The sequence below is a fragment of the Zootoca vivipara genome, chromosome 16 (genome assembly GCF_965207765.1).
Source record: "Zootoca vivipara chromosome 16, rZooViv2.hap1.1, whole genome shotgun sequence".
NCBI classification, from domain to species: domain Eukaryota; kingdom Metazoa; phylum Chordata; class Lepidosauria; order Squamata; family Lacertidae; genus Zootoca; species Zootoca vivipara.
Window position 1 is genome coordinate 35,399,110 of NC_142599.1, and position 22,039 is coordinate 35,421,148.

The following is a 22,039-nucleotide window of genomic DNA, read 5'->3' on the forward strand; positions in this document are numbered from 1 at the left end:
GGTTCCCAGCTTGATAACACAGTGAGTGTAGATAATTAAAAAGGAGGATTTATTGCAAAAACAAACAGACAGCTCAGGGATTTGCAGAATATATTGAAACGACCCCCCCCCTGCACCGTTTGTTTTGCTTCCTGTCTAGAAGCCCTCCCATTCACCGACTCCTTGTGAGATTAGATTAGTGCCCAACTCGAATAATTTCAGTAGCAGTATTAAAAATGTGGTAAAACCAATAAAGGGATATTGAAAGGGTAAAACCAATAAAGGGATATTGATCAAGGGATATTGAAATTGAACAAAACTCGTTATGCAATGGCAGTGAACAATTAATACAGAATCTGTAATAAGGAATAGACGGGAAGTTGGGTAGATAGAAAAAAGACCACTTTTATTTTATGTCTTGAAGGATATTAATTGATGTATTAATTCTTTTTTTTCTTTAGTGGTGATGGAAGTTTATTTCTTTTTCTGTATGGTGTGTTAATGTGAATGGTAACAATAAAAATCTTTTTTCAAAGAAAGAAAGAAAGAAAAGATTAGTGCCCAACTCTTCCTTTTCCGACAAACTGTCCCCTTGTCTATTCACGCCCATTTGAGCTTCCAGCACACTTTGGCTGTGTTCCAGCCTGCTCTCAGCTACTGTCTTATCAGCTCACCCAACAAGGTCAAGATGAGCCGATTTCTGCAGCTGCCGGCTCTCCTGCTTGCTGCATTTGGCTGTAACCCTTCGCTTTGAGCTGGCTCATTCTTGACACTCAGGAAAAGCTGTAGCTCAGTGGAACAGCGCCTGCTCTGCATGCATAAGGTCCCAGGTCCAATCCCCAACAACTCCAGATAGTAGTGGTGGTGGTGGGGGGGGGAATTGCCTGAAACCTTGGAGAGATGACCCTGGGAGAGATGACAGTATAAGGCAGTTTCCTATGTTCCTAAGAAGATCCTTTCTCTAGGGGTTAAGTAAACAAAGCCACTCCCTCTGCTTTGTTGTCACAACAGCCCTGTGAAGTCAGGACAATCTAGGCCAGTATGATTCATGATTTCATGCTGTCAACCAGTGTCGGGGGACCACCAGGAGCCAGCAGGGAGCCCAGCGGGATGGCATAAGGGCTCCAAGACGCTACTGGTTCAGAGCATCGCTCCAAAGGTGGTGTTGAGTCTCTCACAGCGGAGGAGAGCTCAGAGGATGCTGACGGCTCACAGGAGCATGGGGGAAGGTCTGAAGTGTCTGAGTGCTGTGGAAGGAGAGGTGCCAGGGACCAGGGAACCTGCTCGGCAGTTGAGCAGTTCGGGGGGAGAGGGGAGTGTGCCCTCCCCTTCACCCCATGTCTGCAGGAGGAACAAATGGCGGGAGCAGAAGCGCAGGCTGAGGGCGCCAAAATTCATTTGTTGGAGGCGTTCTCGCCAAGCAGCACTTCCGGAGTCTGGCTTGGACTGAACAAGCTCTGTCTTGTACATATGTATATAATAAAACTCTGTAAAAACCAGCTACGGAGTTGGAAGCCTTTTACTCGTGAGAAGCCATTCAGCGCCCTTACAACCAGTCACAACTGAAAAGCCTGAGAGTGAGAAATGAGCACAATAGCCTTCGCCCAGTCATGTCCTGCTGGTATTCAGGAGCAGTGAAGGGCTGTCACATAGAAGAATACAAAGCAGAGGGCCAGCTCCAGGGGGCTGGGTCCATTTGGCACCCCCATATTTTTGGGGCTGAAGCCAGGAACCCCCCCCCATGTTCCAAAAGTGTGGAGGCAAAGTGTGGTGCCCACTGCAATGTGGGCTCCAGTGGCTGACTCCTCCTCCCCCTGCCACGGAGGGGAAGGAGGCTCAAAGCAGCCTCCTGCAAGTGGCAGTACCACGAGGAGGCAAAGGGGGAGCCATTGAAGCTGCAGGACCACCACATTTGTCTCCACTCTTGGCTCCTCCCAATGTACTAGCGTCATACGTGTGACATGGGGACACCACATGAGCAACATTGGCCCCCTAATCACCCTTGCGAACTGGCACCTCCGGTACAGTGACTTATGTTGGAGAAGGGTTAATTCCACATGGATGCCAGAAGATGATGAGAGCAGTTGGATAATGGAAGCAATTACCTAAAGGGTTGATAGCCTTTCCCTAACATAAGAACTACAGGGCCGGGGTGGAATGGTGGGTTAAACCACAGACCCTAGGGCTTGCCGATCAGAAGGTCGGAGGTTCGAATCCCCGCAACGGGTTGAGCTCCCGTTGCTCGGACCCAGCTCCTGCCAACCTAGCAGTTCAAAAGCACGTCAAAGTGCAAGTAGATAAATTGGTACCGCTCTGGCGGGAAGGTAAACGCCTTTTCTGTGCGCTGCTCTGGTTCGCCAGAAGCGGCTTTGTGATGCTGACCACATGACCTGGAAGCTGTACGCCGGCTCCCTCAGCCAAAAATGTGAGATGAGCACCACAACGGCAGAGTCGGTCACGACTGGACCTAATGGGGAGGGGTCCCTTTACCTTTAACAAAAGAACACCAGAAGAGCAATCCTGAATCAGGCCAAAGGCCCATCTAGACCAGCATCATGTTCTCAGATGCCCAGGGAAAAGTGGCAAGCAGGACCTGAGTGCAACAGCAATTCTCTCCATTTGCAGGTCCGAGCACCTGGTATTCAGAAGCATACACCATCTGACACTGGAGGTAACATGAAGCCACTGACAGCCACTGACCTTCTTTTAAATCCGTCCAAACTGATGGCCATCATCACTCAATCTTGTGGGAGTGAATTGCACAGTTTAAGTATGTGTTGCTCCTGGATTTTCCCGGTTGACAGCTCAGAGATTGCAATCTGATACACAATTAACAAGGTGTAAGCCCTGTTGAACTCAGTGGCATCTGAGTACACAGGATCTGCCCTGAATGCAACCCCCAGCAACTGGTGTTATTCAGAGGCTTACTTCCTCTGACATAGCCTTCATGGGTAGTAGCCATTGGTAGTTTCACCCTCCATGAATTTGTCTAGATAGAACCCTGCTGGATTAAGCCAAAGCTTTGACAGCATCCTGTTCGTACAGTGGCTGACTGCCAGGCACTGGGCAGGGGAGGAATGGTGGAGATCGCTTCCCCCAGCCTGAACCTCCCAGAGAAGAGGAAGACAGTATAGATTTACAGCAGGGGTTTGCTTGAGGTCACAGCTCAGAGCCAGATGAGGGGCAAAACTGGGAAATAATGAGAGAGGAGGAGGCAGAGCTGGAGCAGCTGGCAGACACGTTATCACTAGAAAGCATTCCAGACCACCCCTTCTCCAAGAACCCGGCGAGCATTAAAATTAAGAGAGCAAATGTCTCAGAGACAAATGGCCCTAAGTGGCCACCTTAAGGTGCTGTTGATGATTGAGGAGAGAAGGGGAGTGGAGATTGCTCAGAGCAACGCCATCACTCCAAAAGGCTGCATTTCTAAGCCTCTCTGTGAATAGTGAATAAAATACATTGGTAAGAATAGGCACCCCCAAACTCGGCCCTCCAGATGTTTTGGGGCTACCATTCCCATAATGCCTGACCACTGGTCTTGTTAGCTAGGGATGATGGCAGTTGTAGTCCAAAAACATCTGGAGGGCCAAGTTTCGGGATGCCTGGGTAAGAACTTTCAATGTCTATCTCAGGCTTCCTCAACCTCGGCCCTCCAGATGTTTTTGGCCTACAGCTCCCATGATCCCTAGCTAGCAGGACCAGTGCTCAGGGACGATGGGAATTGTAGTCTCAAAACATCTGGAGGGCCAAGGTTGAGGAAGCGTGGTCTATCTATTCCTGGTAGCCTACCGTGGGGACGGGGGATCGGATTCCCTGACGCCTGACACTGACCAGGTGCCCTATTGGGACGCCAACAAGGAGGACCTGACCTGGGGCAGACTTTGGTTTTTCAAATTTCAGCAGCATCCTGGGAGAGGCCAACATTCAGTTGCCCCCCTGCCTCTTGCCTTCTATTCTAACACTATGCTCGGCACTCAGTGTGGCAGAACTGGTTGCACTGCCCTAAGTCCATCTCTGCCTGAGCAAAACAGCAACACTCTCCCAGCTTCTGATGCCCTGGAACTGGTAGGGAGAGACCTACTGCCTATGGCAGTGGAGGTAGAACATAGCCTTCACATCTAGAAGGGTAGCAGTGTCCTGCTAGATTGGTCTTCTCCAATGTGGCATCCTCCGGATATTGCTGGACCCCAACACCCTTCAGTCCCTGCCAGCATGACCAATGTTAAGGGAAGATGGGAGTCACGGTTCAACTTCATCTGCAGGACATCTGGTTGGGGAAGGTTGAATTACACGGTGCACAGGATCTCCTCCAACACTGTGATTATATTATTCTTTTGGATGAATGAAGAAGTGTGTCAGTTCTCATAGTTCCAGCCAGCCAAACCATCCTACACAACATGCCATTCCCATTTTCTCATCCCAATAGTCAATCAACATTCCATGTCTGAAGAGCACAGTTGACCCACATTAGGCTGTTTAGGCAGGTACTCCACAAATGCTTTTCTTGAGATTCTTTGGGGTGTGTTTCTGCAAAAATAATAATGGGGGGGGGATGTTGGGGGTTCCCCTGAGTGTTCCTCTTGTGTGTGAATGCAAATCGCCATTTTCGCCACATAAGGATCACCACTTGTCTCCAAACTTCAGGTGTTGAAGGGAATGTTATTGAAAAACCCAAGCGATAACAGCATTAACAATGGGCCCCACCACAAATTGGGGCTCGTTTTTATTTAATCCAAAGGTTTTCAAATGATTGAGCAAAATTTGGATTCTCATCACATTGGATAAAAAAAGAGTGCCTAGTCATAGGATCAGTGCTTTTTTCTTTTAAAAAATGTTTAGGGGTAGTCTCATTTTGATTCAAGAAAATACCATTTTATAGTTCAGATTGGGGAAAATAAATACAGTAAATGGACAAAAGTACAAAGATTCACAAAATGTTTAGGGGTATGTGGACCCCTGCGTTCCCCCAGGAAAAAAAGCACTGCATAGGATCACAGAATCATATAATTGTAGAATTAGAATGAACACTGAGGGTCACCTAGTTCACCCCCCGCAATGCAGGAATCTCAGCTAAAAGCATCCATGGCAGATGGCCATCCAACCTCTGCTTAAAAACCTCCAAGGAAGGAGAGTCCTTCACCTCCCGAAGGGGACCTTTCTAGTGTTGAACAGCTCTTAATGTTAGAAAGTTATTTCTGATAGTCAGAACCTCTCTTTTTTGGTAATTTGAAGCCATGGGTTTGAGTCCTACCCTCCAGATCAGGAGGAAACAAGCTTGCTTCATCTTCCATGTGGCAGCCCTTGAGATATTTGAAGGTGGCTGTCATATCTGCTCTCAGAATCCTCTTTTCCAGGCTAAACAAACCTAGCTCCTTCAACCTGTCCCCATATGAACTGACTTGGACCTTATGATCATTATCGTGTGCCTCCTGCACAAGAGGTCCGGCGGGTGGGTAGCATGAGAACGGGCCTTTTGTGTGGTGCCTCCCTGTTTGTGGAGTACTCTCCCCAGGGAGGCCCACCTGACTCCTTCATTATACTCCTTTAGATGCCAGGCAAAAATGTTCCTCTTCAACCAGGCCTTTGGCTGATTCCTGTACTCTTTTAAATGTATTTGTGGGAGCGGAGGCTATGGGGTTAGTTTTTGTTTTCATTACAGTGGTACCTCTGGTTAAGAACTTAATTCGTTCCGGAGGTCCGTTCTTAACCTGAAACTGTTCTTAACCTGAGGTACTAGTTTAGCTAATGGGGCCTCCCGCTGCTGCCGTACCACCGCCGCATGATTTCTGTTCTCATCCTGAAGCCAAGTTCTTAACCCGAGGTACTACAGTGGTACCTCGGGTTACAAATGCTTCAGGTTACAAACGCTTCAGGTTACAGACTCTGCTAACCCAGAAATTGTACTTCGGGTTAAGAACTTTGCTTCAGGATGAGAACAGAAATCGTGCTCCAGGAGCACGCCGGCAGCAGGAGGCCCCATTAGTTAAAGTGGTGTCTCAGGTTAAGAACAGTTTCAGGTTAAGAACGGACCTCCGGAACGAATTAAGTTCATAACCAGAGGCACCACTGTATTTCTGGGTTAGCAGAGTCTGTAACCTGAAGCGTCTGTAACCTGAAGCATCTGTAACCTGAAGCGTCTGTAACCCGAGGTACCACTGCATGTATTTTGTGTTCTTATTTTCTATATTCATCTTGCAAAATGCCCTGAGATATTCGGATGAAGGATAGTATACAAATTTAAAAATGAATGAATGAATGAATGATTGAATGATCTTGTTCCCCAGTGGGAACAAGCAGAACCCAAACAGCACAACACTCTCCCCTCCCCTGGTTTCCAGCAACTGGTATTCGGAATCATTGCTGCCTCTGACTGTGGAGGCAGAGCACAGCTATAATTTCTTCCAGCGCATAGGAAACATTCTTTTTCAGTCTTCTTATTCCCTTGACCCCAATCTCCTGCAGGGAGCTAACCTGTTCCCATTTTCTCTCAACCTGTCTCTCGCCCATGTGGATAAACACCTTCTTGACATATGATCATCTGGGAGGGTTCCAGCAGGAACGCAGGGGAAGTGGAGCAACAATAACAGCAGAGCAGGTTTGGTCAGAAGGAATCTCACCATCCGCCTCCCACTTTCTCTCACTGCTCAGCATAAGGGAAGCTGGCGTGGGGTGCCTTGCTTTTGCAAATGCTGTATTTGCCTGGGCCAATTTCTCAGCGCTGACCTGGGTAAGTCTTGGGATTTTATTCTGTCTTAGATTTAGGCTGCATACATCTTTAAAGCAAACTCACCTGAAGAATCCAGGGGGGCACACTTTCTTCAGAGTGCTGGGAATTGTAGCTCTGTGAGGAATAAGCTGCAGTGCCCAGCATTCTTTGGAGGAAGCAATGTGCTTTTAAAAAACGGTTTAGATACATTGTGTGGGTGCAGTCTTAGGGCCACAGAGTTGGGAATGAGGCATGTATCAAAAGTCCATTTAGCCCAGCTCATTTCTGTGAGGTTCCATTGCTGTAAGGATTCACCGTGCATGAAAGGTAAGGTAAAAACGTAAAGGCCCCCTGGATGGTTAAGTCCAGTCAAAGGCAACTATGGGGTTGCAGCGCTCGTCTCGCTTTCAGGCTGAGGGAGCCGGTGTTTGTCCACAGACAGCTTTCTGGGTCATGTGGCCAGCAGGACTAAACCACTACTGGTGCAACAGGACACCGTGACAGAAGCCAGAGCGCACAGAAACGCCATTTACCTTCCCGCTGGAGTGGTACCTATTTATCTACTTGCTCTAGTGTGCTTTTGAACTGCTAGGTTGGCAGGAACTGGGACCAAACAACGGGAGCTCACCCCGTTGCGGGGATTCGAACTGTTGACCTTCTGATCAGCAAGCAAGCCCAAGAGGCTCAGTGGTTTAGACCACAGCGCCCACATCCCCTGAAACCAACTTGGGAGAAATTCAGACTGTAGCACATCGTCAGTGGAAGTACTGGTACTTTATAGAAAAAATGGTATGTTATGAAATGCATTGATGATGAGAGGCTGATGATGATTCCAGCTGTTATCTGAATATTTGTATGTGTGTGTTTGACTACTCTTATATATGCAATTGGTCTGTACATGGTTTTTACTGTATTGCAAAATCCAGGCGTGCCAACTTGGCTCCATGACTGTGGGTGCCCAGAGCCATGGGTGCCATGCAGCATGCATGGCCCTGGCACTGAAATTTGTGGGTGCTCAGCCCCTTCATGTGGAAGTTTGTGGGTGCTCGGGCGCCCAGAGCCCCAGGGAGTTGGCACCTATGTCTACTGCTGAGCTACAGCCCTGTCCCATAGTAGACAGCCCAATGCTCTGGGAAGCTCAAAATCAGGGCAGGAAGCAAACAGCCTCCCCCCACTATTGCGCTCTAGTAACTTACTGTTCAGAGGCATATTATTTTGTTGTATTAGATGATGAGTACGATGATTTTGCTCTGCAATAAGGCATGCATATTGATAATATAACAACAACAACAATCTTTATTACGGTCCATAGACCCATCAATTCGTTACCAAGCGATACACAGCTGGGACACCCCGCCCTCAAACCACTCAGACATCTTACTCAAATTCGGAATAGGAAACATTAGTTCTTGTGACCACCGATAAAAACTTTGCCACTGCTAGTGTTCTGGCATTTGACCGGTCTTCCAATAGGAACCTGATATAGAAATCCTCTGATTTTCCTGGGAGCAAGGCTAGCAGGGGTGAAATCACTTCAGCCCTAGCTTGCTCAAACTTCCCACAGTGCAGCACAATGAGGAATACATCAGCCAATGGCAGAAAACCATGGCGAGAAAAGCCACTGCTTTAGGTCTGTCACCCACCCAACTCTATTGCCTGGGATATGAAGGTGCCCTAAAGACCTTAAAGCAAAGACTTTGGGATAATTCACACAGTGATCTACGACATCAATCACTTGCGATCTGCAGTCCATTGGCAGTAGGAGTACAATATGGGCATGTCTTTAAGCCAGCAGCCTATATTCAAAACTTGACAGTGCCAAACTACCGAAGGCTGTTCACAAAAGCAAGACTGAATGTTTTCCCCTCTGCAGTGCTGGAGGGCAGGATGAGAGGAGTACCCTACCAGGAAAGACTGTGCTCGTGCACCCATGATGTAGATAATATAACATAACTTGTTATTATTATATGATTCTTAGTTTGCAGACAACTTCAAGTTATTAATTGATCTAAGCTTGTTTACTCATCAATTTCAATGGTCTGCTCCAACATTAAATGCAACCTATTGTTATTTCTCCTCCAGCACCATAATTCAAAAGCATCAATTTATTAATTAAAGATTTTAACTAGGGAAGCTTTTAATGTTTACTAGATTGTATTTTAATGTTTTGTTGGAAGCCGCCCAGAGTGGCTGGGGAAACCTGGCCAGATGGGCGGGGTATAAATATTCTTCTTCTTCTTCTTCTTCTTCTTCTTCTTCTTCTTCTTCTTCTTCTTCTTCTTCTTCTTCTTCTTCTTCTTCTTCTTCTTCTTCTTCTCCGGCGATCAGCCTTCTTTATGGTCCAGCTCTCACTTCCATACATCACCACTGGGAAAACCCTAGCTTTAACTATACGCACCTTGCCGAAAAAGGTCTGTATAGTTAAAGCTAGGGTTTTTCCCAGTAGTGATGTATGGAAGTGAGAGCTGGACCATAAAGAAGGCTGGTCGCCGAAGAATTGATGCTTTTGAATTATGGTGCTGGAGGAGACTTTTGAGAGTCCCATGGACTGCAAGAAGATCAAACCTATCCATTCTGAAGGAAATCAGCCCTGAGTGCTCACTGGAAGGACAGATCGTGAAGCTGAGGCTCCAATACTTTGGCCACCTCATGAGAAGAGAAGACTCCCTGGAAAAGACCCTGATGTTGGGAAAGATGGAGGGCACAAGGAGAAGGGGACGACAGAGGACGAGATGGTTGGACAGTGTTCTCGAAGCCACCAACATGAGTTTGACCAAACTGCGGGAGGCAGTGGAAGACAGGAGTGCCTGGCGTGCTCTGGTCCATGGGGTCACGAAGAGTCGGACACGACTAAATGACTAAACAACAACCATTGTTATTTCACATATGATTCAGTTTTTATGAAGCATCTTGAAGTGATTTCACTACAGGGGGCCCCCGGGGGCTTGAGCTCATCATCCACACCACAGGCCTTGCTTGATCTTAGAATCTGACTTCTGGTGGCACCAGAAGTCAGGTTCTGAGGCTGCAGGGTGCGTGATGTCATGACACCACATCGCAATGTGACATCGTGACATCACGGTGCATGCGCTGGGCACCTATAACCTATAGCCCTTCCTTTTGTCTGCTGTAAATGTGGGAAGCCCAAAAGCAGAACCTGAGGCTCAGTGATTGGTATTCAGAGGTATCCTGCCTTGGACTGTGGAGATGGAACAAAACTCTCACGACAACCTTCTGCTCCATGAAGTTGTCTAATCCCCTTTGAAAATCATCCGAGCTGGTGCCCATCACAGCCTCCAGTGAAGAGCAAATTCCATAGTTTGAGGAAGTCCTTCCTTTAGACTGTCCTTAATCTTCCCGGTTGATGATGAAATTCCTAGGGAGCAGAAAAGACTATTTATGCATGCAACCACAGCTGCACGGATGTTATTGGCCCAGAGATGGAAAGAAGATAAAGTCCCAACCAGAGAAGAATGGCAGATGAAGTTGATGGATTATGCCGAAATGGCTAAAATGAGGGGAAGAACCAGAAATCAGGAAGGCCAAAATTTTAATAAGGAATGGGGAATTTTTTTAAAACTTAGCTTAAAGACCATTGTAAACAGTTACAATCATTAGAAGGATTGGAATATCACTTGTGGGTCATTGGTGAATTTTGGACACAATAGAGAGGTAAAATATTTGGATTATCATAATAGATGCAGGACTCAGGCTTCCTCAAACTCGGCCCTCCAGACTACAATTCCCATCATCCCTGACCACTGGTCCTGCTAGCTAGGGATCATGGGAGTTGTAGTCTGGAGGGCCGAGTTTGAGGAAGCCTGTGTAGGAGGAAATAATTAACAACAGGACCCACAAAGGGGAGGAGGCAAGTCCAAGAAATTCTTTGGAATCTTGTTTTTATGTTGTGTGTTGGATATGTGACTGGACAATTTTAATCTCAAAAACCAAATAAATAAATATAAAAAACAAAGAAGTATCTTCCGGGTTGACAGCCGAGAGGCTGCAACCTGACACCTTCTTAATTGCTAGCCAGACCCATTAGACTTGATGGGTCTTACATCAGAGTAGACATTCTTAGGATTGCACCGCCTGTTGTGCCAACACGTCCCACTTCTCCAGGTTAATCTCAAGTGTTCCAGCAGACACCCATGATTTGTGTGGGAGAACATATGGGCGGTTTTGGGCGTGAGTCATGGCAAAATCCTCCTCTCACCCCTCCGCCTCCTGTTTTGTTCAGTTGTAGCCATGGGGTGTAGCTCCCTGTGTGATACTTGCTTGCTCGCCAGGAGAAAAGTGGGTCGTGAAAATCAAATGCCTACAACAGTGCATAGGAGCCAACTCTAGGGGGCCGTTGGTGCTTGGGAGCCCACAGTAATATAATTTTGGGGACTGGGCACCCACAAAGTCAATGAAAAATGCCAGCAGGCGGCAGCAACACTGCCTCTAGGAGAGAAGCAGCTCTGCCCTCCTCAGCTAGCCAGCGAGGCACCCTTTTCTGCCGGGTGGGGCTTGGACATGGAGGCAGAGTCACACACACATGCCTGCAACGCAGATGTGCGATGTCACACACACACACACATGCCTGCACGTGGTGCGTGTGATGTTGCATGTCCACGTTGCAGCAGTGGGTACCCACAATCCTGGGGGCGAGATGGCACCCCTGCAACAGTGGTACCCAAACTGCAATCTGTGGGCCACCAGTGACCCATGGAATTTATTCAGGTGGTCCTGGGCATGTCTGCATTAACATTTCATGCTGAATTTTAATTGCATTTCAATTGCATCTTTTATTTCTTTTATTGCATTTTATTACAATCTGAATTCTGTGAGTGCAGATTCTAATACAGTAAGATACAACATAAGAAATAAAAGAAGCAACGAGGGTACAACTACAAAGAATTCAGCATCTAACACAGCACATTGCAGTTGTTGCTTCCAAAATAGAATGACGATCATGAATGGGTCCCCCAAGGCCATCAGGAATTTTAAGGTGGTCCATAAAAAAAGAAAAATAAAGACCTACAGTGACCTATTCAGTCTCCCTGCACTAGGAAGGGACTCCTAACCCTTCCATGATATGTCTTTGACTACCAGTTAAATTGTTACGGCTTTTGGTTCACACAATAAACTCTTTTTGTTGAATACCAGTTGAGCCAGAATGCTGAAGTGGATGGGCCTTTGGCCTGATCCAGCAGGCTTTTATTATGTTCTTGTGATCAGCCTTCATTCCTACTTGCAGGAAAAAATCTGAGCATTGCAAGATGTCAAGCCTGTACAAAGCCTTCACAAACATGATTGAGCGCAACTCCAAGGCAAACCACAAGAAGGTGGCTGAGACGGAGAAGTTCCAGAAGAGTGAGTTTAAGAAGCTAATTCACCAGGAGCTCTCACCGGTCAAGGTAATCCTTGTTTGAGGGGAAAGGGGTCTAGCAACACAGATGGGCCTAGAGCAGCTGGCAAATGGAGAAATATCATCCAGGCAGGTAGCTTAACCACCAATCCCTTTTCCCAGGGAACTCTGGGAATTGTAGCTTTGGGTGGGGGGATAGGGGGTATTCTAAGAGTGCTGAGCACTCTTAACAAGCTACACTTCCCAGAATTCATGGGGAGAAGCTATGACTCTTACAGTGGTATAATAATTATAATAAATGTAGGATAGAATCGTTTATTATAATTATTATACCACTCTAAGAGTCATAGCTTCTCTGTATGTAGGATAGAATCGAAGGACATGGGTGGCGCTGTGGGTTAAACCACAGAGCCTAGGGCTTGCTGATCAGAAGGTCGGTGGTTCAAATTCCCGTGACGGGGTGAGCTCCCGTTGTTCGGTCCCTGCTCCTGCCCACCTAGCAGTTCGAAAGCACTTCAAGTGCAAGTAGATAAATAGGTACCACTCCGGTGGGAAGGTAAACGCGTTTCCATGCGCTGCTCTGGTTCACCAGAAGCAGCTTAGTCATGCTGGCCACATGACCCAGAAGCTGTACGCCGGCTCCCTTGGCCACTAAAGCGAGATGAGTGCAGCAACCCCAGAGTCATCCGTGGCTGGACCTAATGGTCAGGGGTCCCTTTACCTTTATCTTTAGGATAGAATCGTGTCCTGTATCTATGGAGGCATCCTTGGTGGCTTTCTGACCTTTCTCCAATCACCATACACCTCTCAGGTCAATTTGCATTTCAAGCAACCAACATATCTCACACTAAGGAAAGGGGCAAAAGGCTGCCATCCTTATCTGGCCTTGAAACCAATTACCCAGAATTCAGGTGGGTCTACAGAGGGGATGGGCAGCTCATAAGGCTAATCCAATGTAGTTTTCATCATCTTTTGGGACTTCTGCTATATGAAAAGGAATTCCATTGAAACCTGGAGAAGTAAAGGGTACAGGTGAGGGTAAGATATGATTCATTCTCCAGATCTGTGACCCCTCACATCTTTTATCTCCTTCTCCATCCTCTTCCCTTCTTTGTGGCTCCAGAGGACATCCAGTAATAAGTACAAGCATATGAAGAATCTCCCCGACTCCGACGTTGAACTGATGAATGACAAGGAAGTTGTGCCCTGTGTTTACTGAAGTGTGCCCCAGGTGATTGTGTCCCTGGCGTGGACTTCAAAGAAGGTACTGTTCCATATGGGGGTATTCTATTGCAGCTCCATTATCTATCGGGGGTAGGAAAGTCATTCATGAACCTTTGGCATCCCTTTCCCCTTGGAAGCCATTGCAAAGCCAGCTCTCGTAACGGAGAGATTACTGGAGCTCATTGGTATGACTCTAATATTTCTACATGAGCAACAATGGTGGCTGGCACCTGTTGGGGATCGGCAGGGTGAAAGGCTGGGAGCCCAACAGTAGGGGGAGCCAGAGCCGACGATGGGTAGGACTTGAGTCAATGACAATATGGGTTCAGTCCTGACCACATGACTGAGTTGGCTTTGGTTGCCCTGATGGATGACCTATGCAGAGAGAAGAACAGGGGGGGGGGTGCAACCTTGCTCCTGTTTCAGTTGAAGATGCCAGGGATTGAACCTGTATCCTTTTAAATGAAAAGCAGATGCTATACCACTGAACTAGGGTCCTTCCCCAAAGTGTCACATCAAAGGGTCACCTCGAAGGATATATTTAGAGGTGAATATTCCCCTCCCAAATGATTAGGTGTGTATGAAGGAAGTTACAAGGGAGAGGCACTAAGGCCGAGGCTGTTTTCAATTATACCAGTAGTAGGGTAGGAAAACGGAAAATAGTGCTAGTATTCACATTGGGAAACCCTTTGGGTTCAGATAGTACATGGGTAAAGGTAAAGGTGAAGGTGAAGGTAAAGGTAAAGGGACCCCTGACTGTAAAGTCCAGTCGTGGACGACCCTGGGGTTGCGGTGTGCATCTCGCTTTACTGCAAAGCTGTCAAGTTCTCCCTTTTTTAAAGGGAAATTCCCTTGTGCTGAATAGGCTTCCTCGCAAGAAAAGGGAAAACTTGACAGCTATGCTTTACTGGCCGAGGGAGCTGACATTTGTCTGCAGACAGTTTTTCTGGGTCATGTGGCCAGCATGACTAAGATGCTTCTGGTGAACCAGAGGAGCGCACAGAAACACTGTTTACCTTCCCACCGGAGTGGTACCTATTTATCTACTTGCACTTTGATGTGCTTTTGAACTGCTAGGTTGGCAGAAGCAGGGACCAATCAACGGGAGCTCACCCCAGCTGTGGAGCTTCATGCTCCGCTACCGGGGGCGGAGAGCAGGCGCGCTGCCCCCAGTGATGTGGCGCACGTTCTGGGGGCATGGCACGGCGCGTCCTGCATTTTGGGGGCGTGGTGCTCCATGCACAGTGACATGGCGTGCCTTTTGGGACGGGGCGCACCACGTTTTGGGGCGAGGCGCACCTTTGGGGAGCGGGGTGGGCAGTGGCGATGGCGCCCCTGGGATCGCGTCACTCGGGGCGACCCGCCCCCCCGCCCCTATCTTCCTATGCCCCTGGCTCACCCTGTGATTCAAACTGCCAACCTTCTGATCGGCAAGCCCAAGAGGCTCAGTGGTTTAGACCACAGCGCCACCCGCATCTCTTTTAGTACATGGGTAAAAAGGTAAAGGGACCCCTGACCATTAGGTCCAGTCATGACCGACTCTGGGGTTGTGGCGTTCATCTCACATTTTTGGCTGAGGGAGCCGGCGTACAGCTTCCAGGTCATGTGGCCAGCATGACAAAGCCGCTTCTGGCGAACCAGAGCAGCACACGGAAACGCCGTTTACCTTCCTGCCGGAGTGGTACCTATTTATCTACTTGCACTTTGACGTGCTTTCGAACCGCTAGGTTGGCAGGAGCTGGGACCAAGCAAAGGGAACTCACCCCGCCATGGGGATTCGAACTGCCAACCTTCTGATTGGCAAGCCCTAGGCTCAGTGGTTTAACAGATGAGTCTAAAAAGCCCGGGACACAAATTTTTCATGGCCCTCTAGTGGCTATAGTGGCTCATTTAACAGAAATATTGTTTCTGTTAGTGTTAATTCTGGAATTACTTGATTTTGACCAGACAGTATTGCTCTTGGGAAAAGCAAGTCTCTATCTTTGTTCAATTTTAAGTCCATAGGAGAGATCTTGCAGAAAGGGGCTCATTGGCTGCCATATGTGATTGCCCCCCCCATCTTTCCTACCCCACTAATTACTGTTGAACATAGGAACTTAGGAATCAACCTTATGCGGAGTCAGACTGTCTATCTATCTCAGTGTTGCCTACTCTGACTGGAAGCCGTCCTTCAGACAGGGAGCATTTCCAAGGCCTACCTGGAGATTCCAGAGATTGGACCTGGGATATTCTGCATGGAAATATGATGCTCACCACTGAGCTACAGTTCTTCCTCATCACCTTCAGACCAGTCAGCTGAAAAAACAAGAGGAACAACTCAGAGATTCCCATTTTCCCCCCTCACTGTCAGCTTCAAACATGTTTCACTCCCAGCCTCAAACCTACTCAAGAGGGTGTGGTTTTGTAAGCTTTGTTACTGAACTCTTTATATATTACACTTTTATGTGCTAAATTGCTGGCTTATTTCTTGCATTGTGTTTCATTTGTTTTCTTGGTATAAGCTGCCCTGAGAACAAAAGGCTATGTTGACAACAGCAGATCTGGCTGTGCAGAGTGTCAAACCAGTTATTTCCATTGGGTTGAGTCCATTGTTAGTCCTACCCAGAGTAGATCCACTGAAATTAATGGGCCTAAATTGGCCAGTAATTTAAGTGGGTTTACTCTGAGTAGGACTAGCATTAGCTCCTTCAGGTATACTGGATTTTGAGCCACGCTGTCCATGCTCATTTGCAATGATTCCTCACTTTTCTCTCTTGCAGGTCCCAGAGCTCCTTGGAGGAAGTTCTGGATGAAGTCACCCAAACAATCAACAAGATGTGATGGGATCAAGAATCTGTTTCTTTTGTGGAAGGGGGGCATTTGTATAGGAAAGAACAGTTGTGCCTCTTCCTGTGTGTGTGTGTGTGTGTGTGTGTGTGTGTGTGAGAGAGAGAGAGAGAGAGAGAGAGAGAGAGAGAGAGATGAGATGGTATTATTACAAAGCAGTCCTGTGTAGTGTACCAAGCTATCAGCGATCCTGTTTGCTTTGGGTGCCAAAGTTTCCGATGCACACAAGAAATTGAGCAGCGGGAGGGCAAGGTGCAATAATCCATTTACAACAGCGGTGGGGGACAACCAACATCCAGGGCTATTGCCTTCAGTGGTGGGTTCATGGAATACCTTTGGGGCACAAGTTCAGGGGTGAGACTCAGAGGATGAGGAGGCAGCAGACTTGAAGAGAAATGAAACCTCAAAAAGCAGCTAACCTTTTTGAGCCAAAGGCCACATGAGCCAACCCTCCAAGGCAGGGGTTCCCAACAAAAATTTCTCGAGGACCCCTCATCGAGCCGCTATTGTGACAAGGACCCCCATTAATTCCTAATCCTAAAATTAAAAAGTGAGAGCCAAATTAAGAGTCTTTTTATAAGAGTCCAGGGAGGAGGGAGGGGAATGGAGAAGACAGGGTACCTGCGCAGTAGCGCACAAATGAAGCCGACACCCACAAAGCATCTTGGGGAGGTGAGCATTAGTAGAATTTGTAAAGTGCCACCTAACGGCATACAGCAGAACTACTGCCTCATCTAATTCTAGTTTTGCGCTAGACTCTGCTCATGCAGGAAGCGGCCAAAACAAAAAATCTGTTATCATACGAAATATATTTAATATATTTTTTATTCTAACAGCATATTGCGGACCCTCTGGCATAGCTCGCGGACCCCTGGGGGTCCGCGGACCACCTGTTGGGAACCACTGCTCCAAGGGATGGGGAACTGACAAAGTGTAGCCAAAATGACAAAGTGGCTTTGGTGAGAACTGTAGTTCTCCAGCTTCTTTTCCTAGGAGACCCAAAGGAGTGGCCAGTAAAAGTCATCTATATATATAAAAAAGAGGGTCCAAGTTTGTTAAAATGCGGCATTCTCCCAAACCGCTTGCCCAATCGCGGTCAAATTTGCCCACAACATCACATGGGTATAGGCGAGTGTTTCCATGCACATAGATTGGCCACATGTCACACCTGTGCCACGAAAACAAGGTAAAACCCACTGGTTTGGAACCCTGAAATCAGAGGGCCAGGGAAGCTGGGAAATAGAAGGCAGAAGAGGTTACAACACAGCACTCTCTAGCGGTGGCTACACTGGTACTGCAGCTACTAGGCTGAATGAAGACTCGCCTTTACAGACTAGACCCGAATGGAGGTGGGGACTCGCCTGGGTGTGGGTTGGGGGCAGGAGGGGACAGGCTAGGATATGGATCGGGACAGGGTGGGGGGAATCACAGGGATGAGCCACAGCAATGCGTGGCCTGGCCAGCTAGTTTTTTTAATAAAATAAAATTGGCATATGTTTTTGAGCTGGGGTGTGTGTGCTTGGGAGCCACACAAATACCTTTGGCATCACAATGTAATAGTAGGGTACACACAGGAAAAGCCAATGTGCACGTGCAAAAACATACATGCACACGTTTATAAATATGTGCTTGTGTTTGTGTGTGTGTTTGCCAACCCCACAGAACTTCCACTCCTTTGCCGCCCTTCTTCCCCCGTACCTGGCTGTCATCCCTCCCTCCACACCTGACCAGTCAAGACTCTACATTACCAAGCCACACCATGCATGATGGAAACACAGCTTTGCACAAGATGCTAGTCCATATTGAAGAGACGGAGATTGAAATTGTTTCTACGTTTGTCTCTTCCACTGGTCCTTTTGGAATTTTCTGTCTGTCAGACTGGAAGTTCGATGAGTCAGAGAAATAGTGGAGGAGGGGAATGGAAAGCTCAAATTACCACCAAGAACTGAGTTCAATAGGCAGCGTGTAAACGTTCCGATTTGTAAATTTGGCCATTTCCATTCCATTTGTTTCATTTGCAAAAAGTAATTTATTTACATTTTTTTGGAATTCTTAAAAAAAAACTTTCTACCACACTTTTCTCTTGTCATTTATTTGTCATCTTTCCTTTTTTTATAAAAAAATATGTCTGAAATCTATTTACTGGATATGTAATTTCCTGGTTAACTTCTGGATGCTTTCTGGAGAGAGAAGTGAGACCTACACATAGAAATAAATGAGTCCAAGTTCACATTACAACCCCATAAAAACGCAATGGCATGGAATGTAGAGTTGCTGAAAAGGGAGAATGACAACTGGGTTGGAGGGAGGAATAGAATCTCTCTCTCTCTCTCTCTCACACACACACACACCACAAACACACACAGCGGAAAAAACCATTGTCTGGATCCCCAAACACACAGAGGAAATAGAGGAATCCACTGTATTCCCCCCCCCCCCAACACCCAGGTGATAACTGAGCAATGTCGACTGACTGTTGGGGCTGATGAGATTTAGAGTCCAACATCTGGAGGGCCATGGGTTCCTCAACCACAGTGTTAGGGCACCAACAGGTTGGCGTGCTGAAGGCAGCAGTCGGATGCAGAGGGAGCCTAGGTCCACAGTCCGGGTCAGGAGAAGCCAAAGTCAGGAGCAGTCTGAGTCGGGAACCAGCTGAAGTCAGATATCAGTATCAGAGGTCAGGAGAAGCTGAAGTCAGGAACACTGGAATCAGGAGCAGGACGAGCAAGGACAACCGCAAGTTTCAGCACAGCAGTTGCAAGTGCTGGTGAAGGGAGCAGCCAACCTTCCTTAAGTAGCCGGCTCCTCACCACGCCTCTTACGAGCTGCAGCTGCCTCCAGTTGTTCCCTCCAGTTTCTCAGCTCTACGCTCTGCGGCTGAGAAGGGAGGAGGGGAGGGGGCCCGCCGGCTCCTCTCCTCACAAGGGCCTCAACTCCTTCCTCCTCCTGCTCTGGTCTTCCCTCTTCCCTATCTGATTCTTCCTCTTCTGAGGAGTGTCGCCACCAATCTTCTCCAGGTATGAAGTCCTGGATTCCCCAGATTCTCCCATGCGGGCATACTCCCCAGGAGGGGGGGGGCTTGCCACCACTCCTCCTCATCTGGCTCAACCCTGACACACAGTTTGGGTCTCCAAGATATCCCACCATATCTCTCTCTCTCTCAAACCATAGGCTTGTAGCTTAGCTGTCAAGTATCCCGTTTTTCGCGGGAAACCCCCAGATTTTAATCCGTTTTCCACTGTTCTCCCGAATGGAGAAAAATCCCTGAAATCCCCCAGATTTCCTACCTGCCAGGGAGCCTCCATTTTGGGTGCCTCTCTTCCCATGTGTGGGCACCGGAAATAGGGCAGAGCAGCACCGGAAGTCACTTCTACGCATGCCCAGTAGCCATCTTGGTGTGGCCGCATGGCGGCAGCCGTCATCAAAATAGCCACCGCCATGCGGCTACCACCAAGATGGCCGCCAGGCATGCATAGAAGCGACTTCCGGTGCCCACACATGGGAAGAGCGGCCCCGGAAGTTGCTTCTACGCACCTTCCGGTGCCGCGCCGCTGCTGATCCCGCATTTTTCAGCGGGAGACTTGGCAGGTATGGCTTGTAGTGACCTGACAAGGTATAACGAAACACCTTGCTTCTGCACTTATGAGGAATAATATATACCAAAGAACATAAGGAGAGCCATGTGGCCCATCGACTGCCAACATCATGTGTCCTACAGTGGCCATCTAGAAACCCACTGAGAAACCCACAGGCCAGGTGTGAAGAGGACAACTCTCTCCTGCACTCCTCCCCCCAGCAACTGGTCCTTCAGGGGCATCCTGCCTCTGACCCTAGAAGCAGGAAACAGTCGTGGTAGCTAATAGCCACTGCTGATCTCATCTTCCACCCATTGGCCCAACCTACCCTTTTAAATGCAGTTTGGAAAGCTCTGGGCTGTAGGGTTGCCATATTTTGAAGAGCAAAAATGAGGTCACGTTTTCTAATTTAACTATGGATCACTGATGACTCTGATTTAACATACCCATGAAAAAGAGGACATGTCCTGGAAAGAGGACATATGGCTACTCTAGCTAGGGCATCAAGCACCACCGAGAGGCTGCCAGGTGGACCAAGAGTTTGAATTAGTATGTGGTCACTTCCTATATTCCTTTGTCAGTGTTTTGGTAGGACACTAGGGGGCACCCTAACCCTTTCCTAATACCATATCCAGCTGCTACCATATTAGCTGTAGAAACCATGTGGATGTTTTCTAAGGCATTTTGCAGAACTCATGAGTCCCCAGCCGTTTGAAGAGGTAAGGATGGGAGAATCAGTCCATTTTAGTTTCTTGTAAACTTGTGTGGTCATGCAAATTGCACATTTTTGCCTAACGCGCACATTTTTATGCAGCTGTTCCCCCCAAAATAAAGCAGTTTTTGAATGTTCTTTTCACAGATAAGTTACAGGTAGGTAGCCATGTTGGTCTGCTGTAGTCGAAACAAAATAAAACAATTCCTTCCAGTAGCACCTTAGAGACCAACTAAGTTTGTCATTGGTATGAGCTTTCGTGTGCATGCACATTTCTTCAGATACACATCTTGTGCATGCACACGAAAGCTCATACCAATGACAAACTTAGTTGGTCTCTAAGGTGCTGCTGGAAGGAATTTTTTTTATTTTGTTTTCACAGATAAGTGCATTTTTATGCACATTTTAGCCCCAGTAGAAGTATTTTTAATGTACACATGACTTGACTGAAAGACTGCAGCACCTAGGACTTTCTAGTTTCAGAGAAAAAGTAAGAGTACTTACTTCTGAGTAGCCATATACACCATTGTACTGTCAGTTAACCGAACCGTGAAAATTCTCCATGAGGGCCTGCTGTTCAGCTGGGATCATGCCCAAGCCTTCATGCCTGGTCCTGTCGCTCTTCCATCTTGTCTGTTGCCGCATTGTCTTGGAAACATTCCTGTCCAGCGTCACATGGACCTATGCTATCAAGTTTCACAGCCAACTAAAAAGTTGTATTCCAAGCTGGCACTGCACTACAGTAACACTCCATCATGCGTAACGAGGTTAAATATATTGTGTGTGCATTTATTCCAACTCTGGAGCTCTAAGATCACTCACTGGAATTGGGGAGGAGCTGGTACTAGGCCAGCAGAGCTTTCTAAACTTTTCATGTTGGTGACAAACCTTTTAGACATGCATCATTTCGTGACACAGTAATTCAGTTTTACTAGTGAACCGGAGGTTAAACTAACTCCCTTCCAGCCCCGGGAGGAGTGCTTGTCCCAACACACCAACACACTGCAGACGACACACTAACGTGTCGTGACACACAGTTTGGAAAGCTCTGGGATGTACAGCTGCCATATTTTGAGGAGCAAAAAAGAGGACACATTTGCCGACTTCTACTTTCAACTATGGATTGCTGACAACTGTGGGTTAAATCACTGTGCCACTTGGGCTTGCCGATCGAAATATCGGCGGTTGGAGCTATAAAACCCCGGAGCCAAGGAGATAAGTAACTATACAACTTTTAGAAGACATCTGAAGACAGCCCTGTATACTCCAGTCCAATGGGTTTAATAATAATAATAATAATAATAATAATAATAATAATAATAATGGCTGTTGTTGTTATTGTTACTATTGGAATAGAACATCCCTATTTTCACCAGAGACATGTTGAAGGCTATGTGGTTGTTCTTATAGGTCCATGGTCTTTGTAAGAAGCCCTTATGACTCCCTTGTTACAACAGCTCCACTGGTTATTGGTCTTTTTCTAGGGACAATTCAAAGTGCTGTTTATGGTCCATAAAGCCCTATATCATGAGACGTGGGTGGCACTATGGTCTAAACCAAGCATGCCCAAACTTGGCCCTCCAACTGTTTGGGGACTACAATTCCCATCATCCCTGCCCACTGGTCCTGTTAGCTAGCGACGATGGGAGTTGTAGTCCCAAAGC

General features: G+C 47.4%; 2 long non-coding RNA genes across 3 annotated transcripts; one reads left to right on the forward strand and one right to left on the reverse strand.

Annotated features, from left to right (window-relative positions):
• The first annotated feature begins 6,570 nt into the window (after positions 1-6,570).
• On the forward strand, positions 6,571-18,161 carry LOC148683171 (uncharacterized). 2 transcript variants are annotated; one of them, XR_015947394.1, is made up of 4 exons: positions 6,571-6,706; positions 11,928-12,087; positions 13,162-13,302; positions 16,022-18,161. It is a non-coding gene; the product is annotated as an uncharacterized LOC148683171 (long non-coding RNA). The 2 variants fall into 2 exon arrangements; XR_015947395.1 differs by lacking the exon at positions 6,571-6,706 and adding an exon at positions 7,366-7,474.
• On the reverse strand, positions 7,955-21,010 carry LOC148683172 (uncharacterized). The gene is made up of 3 exons (XR_015947396.1): positions 20,880-21,010; positions 15,461-15,557; positions 7,955-10,061 (listed from the first exon to the last, which is right to left on the reverse strand). It is a non-coding gene; the product is annotated as an uncharacterized LOC148683172 (long non-coding RNA).
• Between the last annotated feature and the right edge of the window lie 1,029 nt (positions 21,011-22,039).